This window comes from Barbatula barbatula (assembly GCF_947034865.1).
Source record: "Barbatula barbatula genome assembly, chromosome: 6".
NCBI lineage: Eukaryota > Metazoa > Chordata > Actinopteri > Cypriniformes > Nemacheilidae > Barbatula > Barbatula barbatula.
The window spans coordinates 1,316,518-1,329,241 of record NC_136765.1 but is presented as its reverse complement, the minus strand read 5'-3'; the positions used below and the strand labels follow the sequence as shown (position 1 = coordinate 1,329,241).

Here is a 12,724-nt window from a genome sequence, read left to right as displayed (position 1 = left end):
AGCATTCAGTAAAATGAGCAGACTGATTATGCTACAAGTGGTCAGTGGAGGAAAAATGGGCCCTTCACACCGATCAGTTCATATGTGTATCACAATGATAGAACACTTTGCCACTAAAATGTAAAGGTCAATGATATCTGCATTGAAGTCCAATGATTCTTTTGTGAGTTTGACAGTTGATGAAAGCAGTAACTTTGGCAACTGCTATTTAATAATTTACTTGAGAGCAGATGCGACAGGTGTGAAAACATATTTTTGGAGTTAGATAGGGGAACAACAGCCAATGCATTGTATCAAGCTCTCAAGAACACACTTTTGACAGCAGGTTTGGAAAATTTATATATAAAATCACTCCTGATCAGCATTGCCACAGATGGAGCATCAGTCATGATAGGAAGAGAGAGTAGACTGATTGCAAAGTTGAGAAAAGACTTCCATTCATTGAAGAGTATTTATTGTCTCGCACACAAGCTAGAGTTGGCTTTGCATGATACATGTGTAGTGAAGTGCCGCTGTTGGGTGGTGCCCTCTCTGCGTGTGTCAACTCCGCCCTAGAGGCTCGCAATTAATTAGCGGATAAGCACACGTTGTGATGGGTGTTTACAGCGATTGGCAAATGTGCGCCGTTTGCCGGATAAAAACGCATGTCATACATACTTCATGAAGCGTCTCTGGCGTATTGCTCTTTCTGGCTCTCGTAGCCATATTTAATTTAAGTGATGTATAGTGATGGGGTTTATCTGTGTATTCCAGCTCGCCTTTGTAAATCTTGTTCATATGCTGCTGCCGGACGAATGACGCGATCTGATGTCTGGTATGTGTGATCATTGTATAACAATGATGAGTCAATACTATGTATATTTTAGTTTACATTCGGGTTTTTGCAGGTGAATAAATTTGCCGGTATAAGAGCACTTGAAGACTGCACACGACATTCCACTAATAGATGACACCCCGGTTCGACAGCGTTAACGACGAATTCCCCCATCTGAGTATGAAGTGGTGAGAGCACACATTAATCAGTTGATGGATGCTCAATAGTGCGGGAGAGCGGCAGCCCCTATGCCCCCCCAATTGTGCTAGTAAAAAAACAGGACGGTAGTCTAGCATTTGTGTGGACTACCGTCAATTAAATACTAAAACGAGGAAGGACGCCTTTCCATTGCCTTGAATTGAGGAGTGGCTGGAGGGCCTGACTGGTGCCCGCTGGTTTTCCACTCTTGATTTAACCAGTGGGTACAATCAGGTTCCCATGTCCCCGAGGGGGATAAGCCAAAAACCGCTTTTTGCATACCATTCGGGTTATTCGAGTGGAATTGGATGCCGTTTGGGCTCTGCAATGCCCCCAGCACGTTCCAGCGACTTATGCAGTAGTTATTTGGTGACCAGCAGTGTCAATAATTACTGTTGTATCTGGCTGACATTTTTGTGTTTTCTTCTTCTGTAGAGCAGCACTTGGAGAGGCTGGAGGTGGTCTTGAGCCGATTAAAGCATGAGAACCTGAAGGTTAAGATGGGGAGGTGTAAGTTTTTTCATTATTAAATAGCTCCTCAGGCTATTTTTATACAGAGGGACCGAAGGTGTCTTAAATTTAATAGTAGGTCTGGTGTAAGAATTTAGGTATGGGTCGAGGAGGCACAGGCCTGCATGCGGTCCCATCATTTGTCCGTAGCAGACAAGGCTTTCTTTCTTTTTGACCATTTAGAGGGGGAGGCACGTGATGAGATCAAGTATAGGTCTGTTGGGGTTGGCGGGAAGATCCCGAGAAGATTATAACGGCTCTGAAAGAAGAAATCATATGTTGCCTTGCAGGAGGTCTTTTATTCCAGGAGGCAACATGATGGTGAGACTCTGTTGGAGTTTTCACTCGCTTTAATGAGCCTATTTGAGCAAGTCAAACAGCATTCGCCTACTGCTATGCCAAATACAGAAACCTTGCTTCGTGATCAATTTTGCATATCCCAAGCCCACTGAACACAATATGGATAACTATAGCTCCATGAAGTTGGAGTTTCTTGCGCTCAAGTGGGCCATGACTGAGAAATTCAGAGAATATTTGTTAGGTAACAAGGGCATGGTCTTTACGGATAATAATCCTCTCAGTCATTTGACCTCTGCGAAACTCGGGGTGGCAGAACAGCGCTGGTCTTCCCAGTTGGCGGCTTTTGACTTCGAGATCCGGTATAGATCCGGAAGGAGTAATACGAATGCTGACGCTCTTTCCCAGCAGAACCCACCAGAGCTGGGGCAGTAGGCAAATTTTTCCCAGGGACTGTTGTCGCTGTGCCATTACGGAAAGCTGTGGAGATAGAGCCATTTGTTGAGGCAGTACAGCATGTGGTCACCACCATGCCTGGTTATTCAACGGGTTATTTGGTTTGGTTGCAGGAAGAAGACTCTAACCTGTGATCTCTGAGGTTTTGACCTTTTGGAGGCGTAAGGTCCGTCAGGGGCCTGAGGAACGACGACGCATGTCTACTCCAGCTGTGGCATTGCTCCGTCAGTGGGATCGCCTGTTAGAGAAGCAGGGGGTGCTCTATCCTAGGATTAGAACTTCAAGCGGAGGAGAGGAGGTCTGTCAGTTACTGTTGCCTGCTGTGTTGCGGTCTGATGTCCTCATGCAGTTGCATCAACATCACGGCCATTAGGGCATCGAGCGCACTTTTGGTCAGACAGCGATGTTACTGGCCTGTCTTGTCCTCAGACGTAGAGAGGTGGTGCCAAGAGTGTGAGCGATGTTTCTAGAAAGAGGGACTGGGTGTCTTGTCTTCCCCAGCTCCTCTTTTCCTATAATACCACCCCTCATCATGTCCCCGTGGAATCTTCAAAATTTGTAATGTTTGGTCAAGAACCCTGTTTGCCCTGAACCCCTGGTTTTTTCGCGTTGTGGTGTGGATAAGGAAAACAGAGGGTTTTAAAAACGATGATGTTCAAAGCGTAAATAAAACAGAATATACACTCACCTAAAGTATTATTAGGATTATTGATAGACCAAGATGGCGGCGCGTGAACATCGCGAGGCTCAGCGTCTCTCCAGTTTTAGCATTTATATAGTGTATTTCTTGCTCATCTCGGGTCTGTTCGTCCAGAACAGTTGTGCATTTACATCGTACACCCGGCAGGAGCTTTTGGATATCAGTTTACGCATGTCCGGAAGTTGCATCAGCAACATTCAACTCGTCCCTGAGATCGTCAGAACATCCGATGCTACGCACCCTACACGGCCGGGCAGAAGTGCTCGTCGGCGGCGTCGAGATCGTAAACAAAGGCGGGGGAAGCGCGGAGGGCTAAGAGCTAGGCTAAAGCTAACACCTCACCGGCTCTCTTTACCCAGCATTTTCCTTGTTAATGTTCGATCATTAGTGAACAAAATGGATGAGATTCGACTCAGCATCATCAACAGCAAAAGACTTTTGGACTGCAATGTCATAATCTTTACGGAAACATGGCTACACAGCGGTATACCAGACAACGCTATTGAGTTAGCGGGAATCTCTTTCTGGTTTCCCATAAAAAATTGGTTAAGCCAAGACTAGGCTTCAGTTAAATGAAATTAGTTAAAATGCAATTCTAAAGGTAAATACACCCAGTGTCAGTGTTTCGAACCACGAACAAACCAAATGTCTTTTTATACTTCTCATAACAGCATATCATTGTGTTGTCTGTTTCCAATACTGATTCATTCATCTCCCGCAGTCGTGAGCAGTGTCAATCGGGCAAGAGCACCAGTCACTAGGTTGACTGTCGATATAGTGGAGCCTCTTCTTGTCCTTCGGCGCTTCCTGCAGCACAGAGTGCTCCAATCAGTGTCGTGCAGTCCCCCTTCAGTTAAGTTTCTCAGACAGCACAACCTGATCAGCAGATTCCTAAGGGGCATTTGGAGGGCTAAAACCCACCGTCCACACTCAGTAGTAGGGATGCACCGAATATTCGGCCACCGCAAATTTCGGGTTTTGGCCCAAAAGACTTTTATCACCGAAACAATACGGCCGAAATGTTATGATGACGCAAACAGAAACCGCGACCTGCACTTGCTTGTCTGAAGCGACAAGTCTGCGGTGTGGACGTATTTCAGTAAATCTCGTATATACTCTTATAGAGTGTTCACACTAAACACTTTAAATCGCGCTAGTTGGACGCTTGAACACTTTGAGTTTACGCGCATCATTCGCGCGTGAAATTCGCTTCATTACAGACGCAAATTCGCGTCATGGGAGGGGCTTCTGCCGCTCGCTCACGGCCCTACTAGAGCAAGCTCCTGATTGGTTAATGCGGCTCGAATTTTCGCCAAAGTTCAGATTTTTCAACTCACGCGAATCACGCGAACGCTCCATTTGCGCGATTCACGTCAATCGTATCGCAAGTAGGTCATCGCGATCCGGGCCGCGATGTATGCGGAGAACCCGCATGGAGACGGAAAAGAGCAAAGTGCAGGAGAAGGAGATCAGAGCGGAGAAAAAAGACTCGTCTCTCTGCACCAGATGAGGGACATGCACCCTCGTTGTCTGATATGTTCAGTGAAAGCCAGCAAGAAAGTGCCTCAAATAATAGGTAGTCTATTCTGTTCTTAGGCTTCTATATATGTGACAATAAGATTGTAGCCATATTTCTGCTAGATTTTTTTTATTTGATAACATATTTTATTTATGCACCTATTTAAATACACTAGCTCAAATCTTTCTAAAATGTCAGGCAGATGACAAGCTCAACCGCTTAATAGCTTGATGGTTATCTGTCTGAAGTCCATTTAAGTTTGAATTTTATTTTATACTGTGCATTTTTGCAATGTGCTAAATAAATATTTGCATAATTTGTAAGTGATTTATTCTTTGAAACTTTAATATTAATTTATGCAATTGCAATGCCTTGATTTGAGTAAAGTTAGTACAAGGTCATAGCCATAAATGGCATGGTACTAATAATTGGCATAATTTATTTCGATGTTTAGGTTTTCGGCCTTGGTTTCCTCTTTTTCAGTTTTCGGTTTCGGCTAACAATTTTCATTTCGGTGCTTCCCTACTCAGTAGCCTCCTGGGACCTTAGCGGGGGCCTGCGTAAGGTAACGTTCGAGCCCCTGGAGAACCCAATCTTTCTCTCTCATGATGAAGATGGTTCTCCTGATGGCGCTCGACACCCCCGCGTGGGGCCCCACACTAATACTTCCATGAGATCTCCCAACTGGTGAGACTGTTCAGGTATTCCACGTATTATCTCCCTTTCGGCAGATGTGGTCTCCGTAGCGTCCCTCCTCAAGGGGGGGTAGCGTTTCTTAATGCTCCTTGCGGTATCGGGCGGCCATCTTGCCTCTATAGTAGCAAGGCCACTGCCTGTACGGCCGGTAGTAAGAGCCTCTCGTCGTGATCACACGAATTGATGTCTTATTTCACCACTGGATGGTCACGATTCGCGGGGACGCTCACACTTGACTCGGCCAGGCCGGTCAGTGTGGTTCTGCTGGAATCGTGACATCGCGCGACCGTGGCGTTTTCGACAGGAACCCCATTCTATCAGTCTCAACACAACGTCGAGGGTCCGACAGAAAGGGAACGTCTTGGTTCCAGAAGTAACCTCGGTTCCCTGATGGAGGGAACCACACATGCCTCTCAGTTCATTGGCCTTTTCAAAAGTACAATCAGAGATGATAGGTTCTCAAGTAGGCATGGGCCGATAACCGGTTTCACACTTTACCGCGGTTTTCAAAACCACAAAAAATGTCCGCTATACCGTCTCTGCGGTATGCGCAGCTTTTTCTTGTCGTCACAGACGAAAAGTAAGTTACAGGAATCCCTCAGGTTGTGTGCGAATGTAACGAGTCACATGACCCCTCCCTCTCCGGTCTGTACACGCAGTCAGAGGGAGTGAGTCACGTGTATGGAGGATGGCCGAAGGAGGTGAATCTTTGGAACTTTTTCCCCCGGTCAAAAAAGACTAAGTCTGCCATGCGGGAATTTTTTGGGTACCGAAAAAGGTCAGACGGCAGCGGCTTGGAGGAGGAAGGACATCCAACTTGTACATTTTTTTAAAAGAGTGGCTGCTGGGGAGGCAATACGTCAAATATGATAGCCCATCTACGGGAGCACCACCCATCACTCTTCGCTAAATTCAAGTCAATGCTGTCTTTAAATAAACATTTGCAACCATCTAAGAGAGTTTGCGTGTTTAGCACTGTTAAAATAAATACTATTCTGCTTTCTACCCCAAACAAATGTAACAGAGGCCAGCTAGTGAAGAGCAGTGCAGTGTGTAAAACCTCAGTCTAATAAATCAATTTAGCTGAAATCCCGTTCACGTTTATACTTTTAAGGCTCCCGTAATTTGTGTAACGTTACATCTGTTAACAATAACCAAATTTAAAAACGCGAACTGCTGGTAATGTACAGAAAGAGCCCGTTTGTTGTGTATGCAACACACTAGCAATCTCGCTCTCTTTCTCTCCTACTGTGTGTTATAGCTATATGTGTGTGTGTGTGTGTGTGTGCATCAACACTGAAATAACAATAATGGATTACAGAGCATTATTGTGATGACAAATTTAATTTAGAAGAACTCACATATTCATTTAAATTATTTAACCCAGGGGTGTCAAACATACGGCCAGAGGGAAGATTTGAAAAATAATACAAATATGAAATAAAAGTTTATTATAATTTTAACTTTTTATTAAATAAAGTATAAATACAGTCAGCTTTTCGCTGCCATATTATGTTTTGTTTTATTAAATTTTTATTTTATCATTGTTCATTTAATTGGGCTTCTGCCGGAACCCATAACAAGCATGCGCATTCTAAAGCGCCGCCTACATTTCGAAAACAAAGTTGTGCGGCAAGGACTAGTGATTTTAAAATGTCCAAATAAAGAAAACTGATCTTGAGCTGCGGATGTTTCAGGAGAAATGGAAGGAGACGTATTTCTTCTGTGAGTTCAACGGTAGGCCGGTATGTTTAATCTGCTCACAAGCCGTGGCTGTGCAAAACGAGTACAATATTAAACGGCACACACGCAGAGAAATATGATAAACACACTGGACAGCTTCGAAAAGTCAATCATTTAACTTTAGCCTCGGAAAAAAGCAATCAATGTTCACAAAAGAACAGGGACTGATGAAGCTGTAAAGATATTTGATCGCCAATGAAATCGCAGCGGGATCAAAGCCGTTTTCAGAGGGAGAATTCGTCAAGAATCGGCAATGAACATTAACAAGTCCAACCTGCGCTCTCGACTCACAAACAGACAGCTAAATGACATCATGAGATTGATGTGGTTGAAGAAAAGAGATGTCAGGAAGCAGGAATTAAATCATAATGCAGATGCGATCTAGATCTTTTGTTGTTAAAGGAAATTTTTTGTATGTATTTAATGTTCATATCCAAAGTGAAGTTGTACTACTGTACTAGTTGTTAAATATGTTAAGTCAGTTTTTCCTATTAGTGAATTATATTTTATAGCTTGTATGGTTCATATTTAATGTGACCGTCTGTACACAAATAGAGTCTGTTGCATTTTTGTCATTTCTAGTTTAAAAAGTATCTGACAAAAAATATTCATATTCAAAGGAAAGGGTTTTGATTAAAATGAGTTTGACACCCCTGATTAAACCTGACATGTTTACTGTTCCAAAATGTTGTATAGGTTTCTTCAAAATTAAATGTATTATGTTCAGTGGAAAAGTTTTTTTAAGAGATGTTATAGTAATACCGTGAAACCGTGATAGGTTTGTGCAAGGTTATCATACCGTCAAAATCTCATACCGGCCCATCCCTATTCTCAAGTCAAACCTCATTCTGTCAGTCTTGACACAACAACAAACGTTCCCTCCATCAGGGAACCAAGGTTATATCCGTAACCAAGGTTTTTTTTTATAATTGTTTGGTTGTTTGATTTTGCTCGTGGTTTGTGTCTGTCTGTACCTTATTAAACAATGTTTGGAAATTACTTTATTATATTTCTTCGTTTTGAATTGCCAATTCTTCATGATCAGTTTTTTTCAGATTGTTCCAATTTTCCCAGACTTGATTTGTATTAACTGACTTCTTGATTATTGTCAGCTGTTTTGTGGCGTATAGGGCTTTTTTGTTCTGAGTGTACTATATGTGTGTAAACATTATTTGGGTCTCTGTGTTTCTAATTTGACAATGTTCTCAGTTTTTTGCAAATGATTTGACAGCCATGATGTAACAAATTTTTGTCATATTTGGATATCAGATTTTTCCCGTTTTTGTTTTTAATTTGCTGATTTTTTCAAATATGAAAATGTATGCATTTTAAGGCAATATTGATGCCATAAACATATTCTCTCAAATAATTATAATAATATAAATTTTCTGGCTCCGTATGTGTTTCAGAAACGTCACTGCTGTGTCCTTTTCCTGTCACCACGCAACATGAGCAGTAGGTGACGCAGTAAGGAAATCCTCTGTGAGTCTAGACCGTCTCAATTCAGATCGGTTCTTGGACTTTTGAGAGCCGAGCTTTGAAGTCCAAGTCCTTGTTTTTAAGTACCAGACCTTTAAGGTTTTTACACTGTTTATCTGGAGTTTGTATGACGTGTGTAGACTGTAATGAAGTCAGTTGTGCACTGATGTAGTTCAGCAGCTCTCTGATCTCACTCATCTCCGGGGTCTTTGTCTGTCCTTTGACAGCCCCTCAATGCGCTGAAGTCATCCTGTAACCGAGCAGAGAAACAGCCCTACAGCATAATGTTTCCAACACTGAGCTTATCTGTAGGGATGTTCAGCATTTCTCTCCCTCCAAAAACAGCAGTCAACTTGTCTGACAGCAATATCTCAAAGCCATTTCTGAATCATGTTGAGGTTTTTATTGTGACATAGCGTGTAACCAAAGGTTTGCTTGCTAACTGGGGTCCAAACTGTCTTGAAATCATTAACAAGCTTCCGTATAATTCTGGGCTGATCTTTAACCTTTCTTATGATCATATTTACTCCGTTGGGGAAATCTGGCAGGGAGCTCCAGACCAAGGACAATTGATAAGTTATTTTGTATTTCTTGGGGGGTATTCTGCTTCTGTGTGTGTGTGGCGTGGTCTAGCCTGCTACATTAGTTCGGCAGATAGATAACAGTTTCCAGATTCAAGACAAAGAATGAAGCTTGTGTATCCTTTCAAAACTTTACTCAGGAAGCACTGTAAAACTACAAAGATACAAAAATACATCTCAGTATTTTACTCAGATACAGACGTAGTTAAAATATTGTCTGATAAAGGCATTCAGAAACAAATGTGTTAGCTTAAGGCTAATTTCTATGGGAAATACCATTACGATGCTAGCGTGTAGCATATGCGATCAAAATACATATTTAGAACGAACTTAAACTCATTAACAGAGGATTTCATGACTAGTATTCTTAGTACTCAATAACAACATAACTGTATGAGTTTGTACTAACAGGCAAACGTTTTTCTGGCCAACTTAAGTCAAGAGCGAAAAAATGCGCAACATCCGTTTACTTCACCATAAATCTTCGAACTACGGCAAGACTGATGGTACAAAAATAAGCATTACGTTACAGAGGAGTCACCACTAGAAGTCCCCCCTTTTCCAGATAAACAACAGGACATCACGGGGGGGGGGGGGGGGGGGTTTGATGTGACGTGTTTGAATAGTCCATCTCTCCTCAACTCATTCACAGGGGTCTGAAGTGGAAGATAAATATCTGCTTTGCCACATCTCTCTGAAAGAAACCTTCAGAATCTAGAAAATATGTGCAGTTATAGGCTTGCTTTAAGTCTCACCCTGTATCCAAGAGTTGAGAGCGATTTTTATTAGAATTGAAGATTTTCTAAAAGTGAATGGCTAAGTCTGTTTATGGCACGGATGCAGTTTTTTTTGGGGGGGGGGTGAAACGATGCTAGTATAAGGACGGAACTGTGAGCTTAACCATGGATTGTATTGCCTTTTTTGTGTTCATTCTTTGCACTTAGCCTATAACACATGGAGCGATTTTAGTCTCATTAATTATTCATGCGTAAAACAAGATACACACATGCGTAAACAGTTTCGCATGCATAAAACCTAATTTACGTGCACATAGTATATATTTACATTTACGAAAAGCAATTCACGTGCGTAAAACAAAACTATTCAATTAGAAGTATCGATCCTATCTGTTTTTTGGGGGGGATTTTGTGATACTTTAATAACAGTAGTACGCCGTATATAATTGAAATATTTACTTAAATAGGAACTGCAATGGGAACTACTTCTTCCGTTGTATCTCCGCTTGTCAAGACAGTGTTCTGTTCGCTCACTCTGTTTAAGGCAAGCAAGCACGTGTGACGCGAAGTTAAAGAGTGCGTGGCTACGGTCATCGTGACTGAAAGAAAAAGAAGCATAATCTGGAGATCATAATCATAATCTAACCCTTACCCTAACCCTAAACAGGATGAAGAGGAATGTCAACATTTACTTGTTTCATCTCAAAAACCTATAAAGGGTAGAAAAAAGTTTGTGTGACGTGAATTTGTTATATAGCCTACAGTGTTATCTTTGTTTATTTAATTAATAATGTTCAGTATATTTTAATAAATGTAAAAAAATGTCCATTGCAGTTTATTTAATATGAATGATGATGGCTATAAAATAACTTTATAAAATCACTCACATAAAAACATTTCATTCTAGTATCGGTATCATCGACATCGACGATACTTGTCTTGAAAGTACTTGGTATCGGATCGGAAAGAAAATAATTGGTATCGCCCATCCCTAGTGTGAATCGCCTTGGACGTGTGTGTGTGTTTTTTGAGACTCTCCTGGCAACGCATTTGGGTTGTCGTACTCTTTAGCCAATCAGATTCAAGGTTACCATTCAACCAATCACAACCCACTGAGGGTGCAGGACTCGAGGAAAACGGCGCAGCTTTGGTGCAGGCGGCACATAGTTTGTTTTGTAGGCTAACGTTACATAGTTTAACCGTTCACGGCGAGTCTGTTTTTATTTTTTTTTCAACGTTGCTTACGTTACCATTACGTATGTGTTTATGTCAGAAAGCCTGCCTTAGGAACTAAAGTGTTTTTAGTGTTTCCCAGACGGACCAGTATTAGTGTAACCTATCAGTAAAGGTTTCATCCTTTGTTCATGTTGCTGCTCCTTTTCCGTAATGTGTTCATTTATTTGCACAATGTTGAAATCAGTATTATGTAGGCTATGCTATTGCTGTTTCGAATGTTTACATTGTTTGTATTGTTCCGCTTTAGCGGTTATTTGCGGACGTGATTGCCGCGATGTTTCTAAGCTAACGCTACATGTAGCTGCTACAAACGGGTTTGCACATTACTACTTGTGATAATATATTACCCTAAATATTATTATATGTGGTGTTCATTGTATTAGGGTTCAGGTGGAGATGTAGGTTATACATTTGTACAGTGCATATTTGCATTATAAGCGCTATTGGCTTTGCTAACAATGTTAGCGATGGTTATTGATAATTTGTAATTGTTATTATTTATCTTGTTCCTTTGTAGAACAAACCCACATGTTCAATCATAGCGGCAACAGGAATAAATAGGATTGCCAAACAAAGCCGCAATGTCTTCCTTCACTCTTGATTCTTTGACCGGAATCTGGTTCATACTTGGCCACCTCAACCAGTTAAATTCTTAGAGTAGTATAGTTCACTACTTGACAGTTTATGTGGTTGCCAATCCAAAATAATAGAGTTGTTACATGAACATGATTTTGGTTACATGTGGAATAAAGTGTTTTTATCGACTGCAAATCTTCAGTTTCCTCCCATTTTGCGATTCATTGCTGTATTATGTCTATTTACCTTACCGTGTTTCTATCTGAGGTCAGTAGTATTGTCAAAGATGCTTTGTGTCGTTTTTATTAAAATCTGATAATACTAGTTAACTTTAAATGTAGTAATTTATTAGTATGTGTCTATATAGGCTAATATATCTATCCATTTAATCTGAATTAGTAAAATAATCCCTTCAATGGCGTTTACAGAAGCGAATAAGGAACATAACACGTATGTCTAACTAGACTATATTCATTTACATGAAGAAAGAACTACAAAGTCAGGGGAAACATTAGAGTAATTCAAACTGACTTGACAGAACACATAGTGAAATGAGACCAGGTGGACAGCAGCGAAGTAAATTAAGTATTGTATTTTATTTAACAGTAAAAAATATAATAAATTGTACCCACAAAGCTGCGCAAGCGTGGAACAGATCGTAATGTGATTAACGTGCGGTGAGGGTGATGCGTCATTTCCGTTGTATTTGAGCCAAACTGCACTAAAGTTGTGCAGAGCCGTTTTCCTTGAGTCCTGCACCCTCAGTGGGTTGTGATTGGTTGAATGGTAAGCTTGAATCTGATTGGCTAAAGAGTACGACAACCCAAGTGCGTTGCCAGGAGAGTCTCAAAACACACACACACACACACACACACGTCCAAGGCGATTCGTACAAGTGTGTTACGATTTGTACATTCGCATAACAATACAAACGTGTACATTTTAACTTTTCGAAAGTTTTGTGCGCAGTTGTATGTTTGCGAAGTACTTTATGAGAAAATAGTTTTGTTTTACGCACGTGAATTGCTTTTCGTAAATGTAAATATATACTATGTGCACTTAAATTAGGTTTTATGCATGCGAAACTGTTTACGCATGTGTGTATCTTGTTTTACGCATGAATAATTAATGAGACTAAAATCGCTCCATAATAACTTCCCATTTACTCATTTAGGTGTATTA

At 41.2% G+C, this 12,724-nt stretch overlaps 2 protein-coding genes across 2 annotated transcripts in view; one reads left to right on the top strand and one right to left on the bottom strand.

Moving 5' to 3' along the window:
• LOC306895609 (uncharacterized protein) overlaps positions 1-530 on the bottom strand; it is an 85,752-nt gene extending 85,222 nt beyond the window's left edge. Inside the window, exon 1 of the mRNA XM_079458979.1 lies at positions 467-530. The gene's annotated coding sequence lies outside the window, so the exon portion shown is untranslated. The remainder of the gene's footprint in view (positions 1-466) is intronic.
• LOC306895610 (NACHT, LRR and PYD domains-containing protein 3-like) overlaps positions 1-12,724 on the top strand; it is a 183,581-nt gene that overhangs the window by 142,405 nt on the left and 28,452 nt on the right. The gene's annotated exons all lie outside the window — the stretch shown is intronic.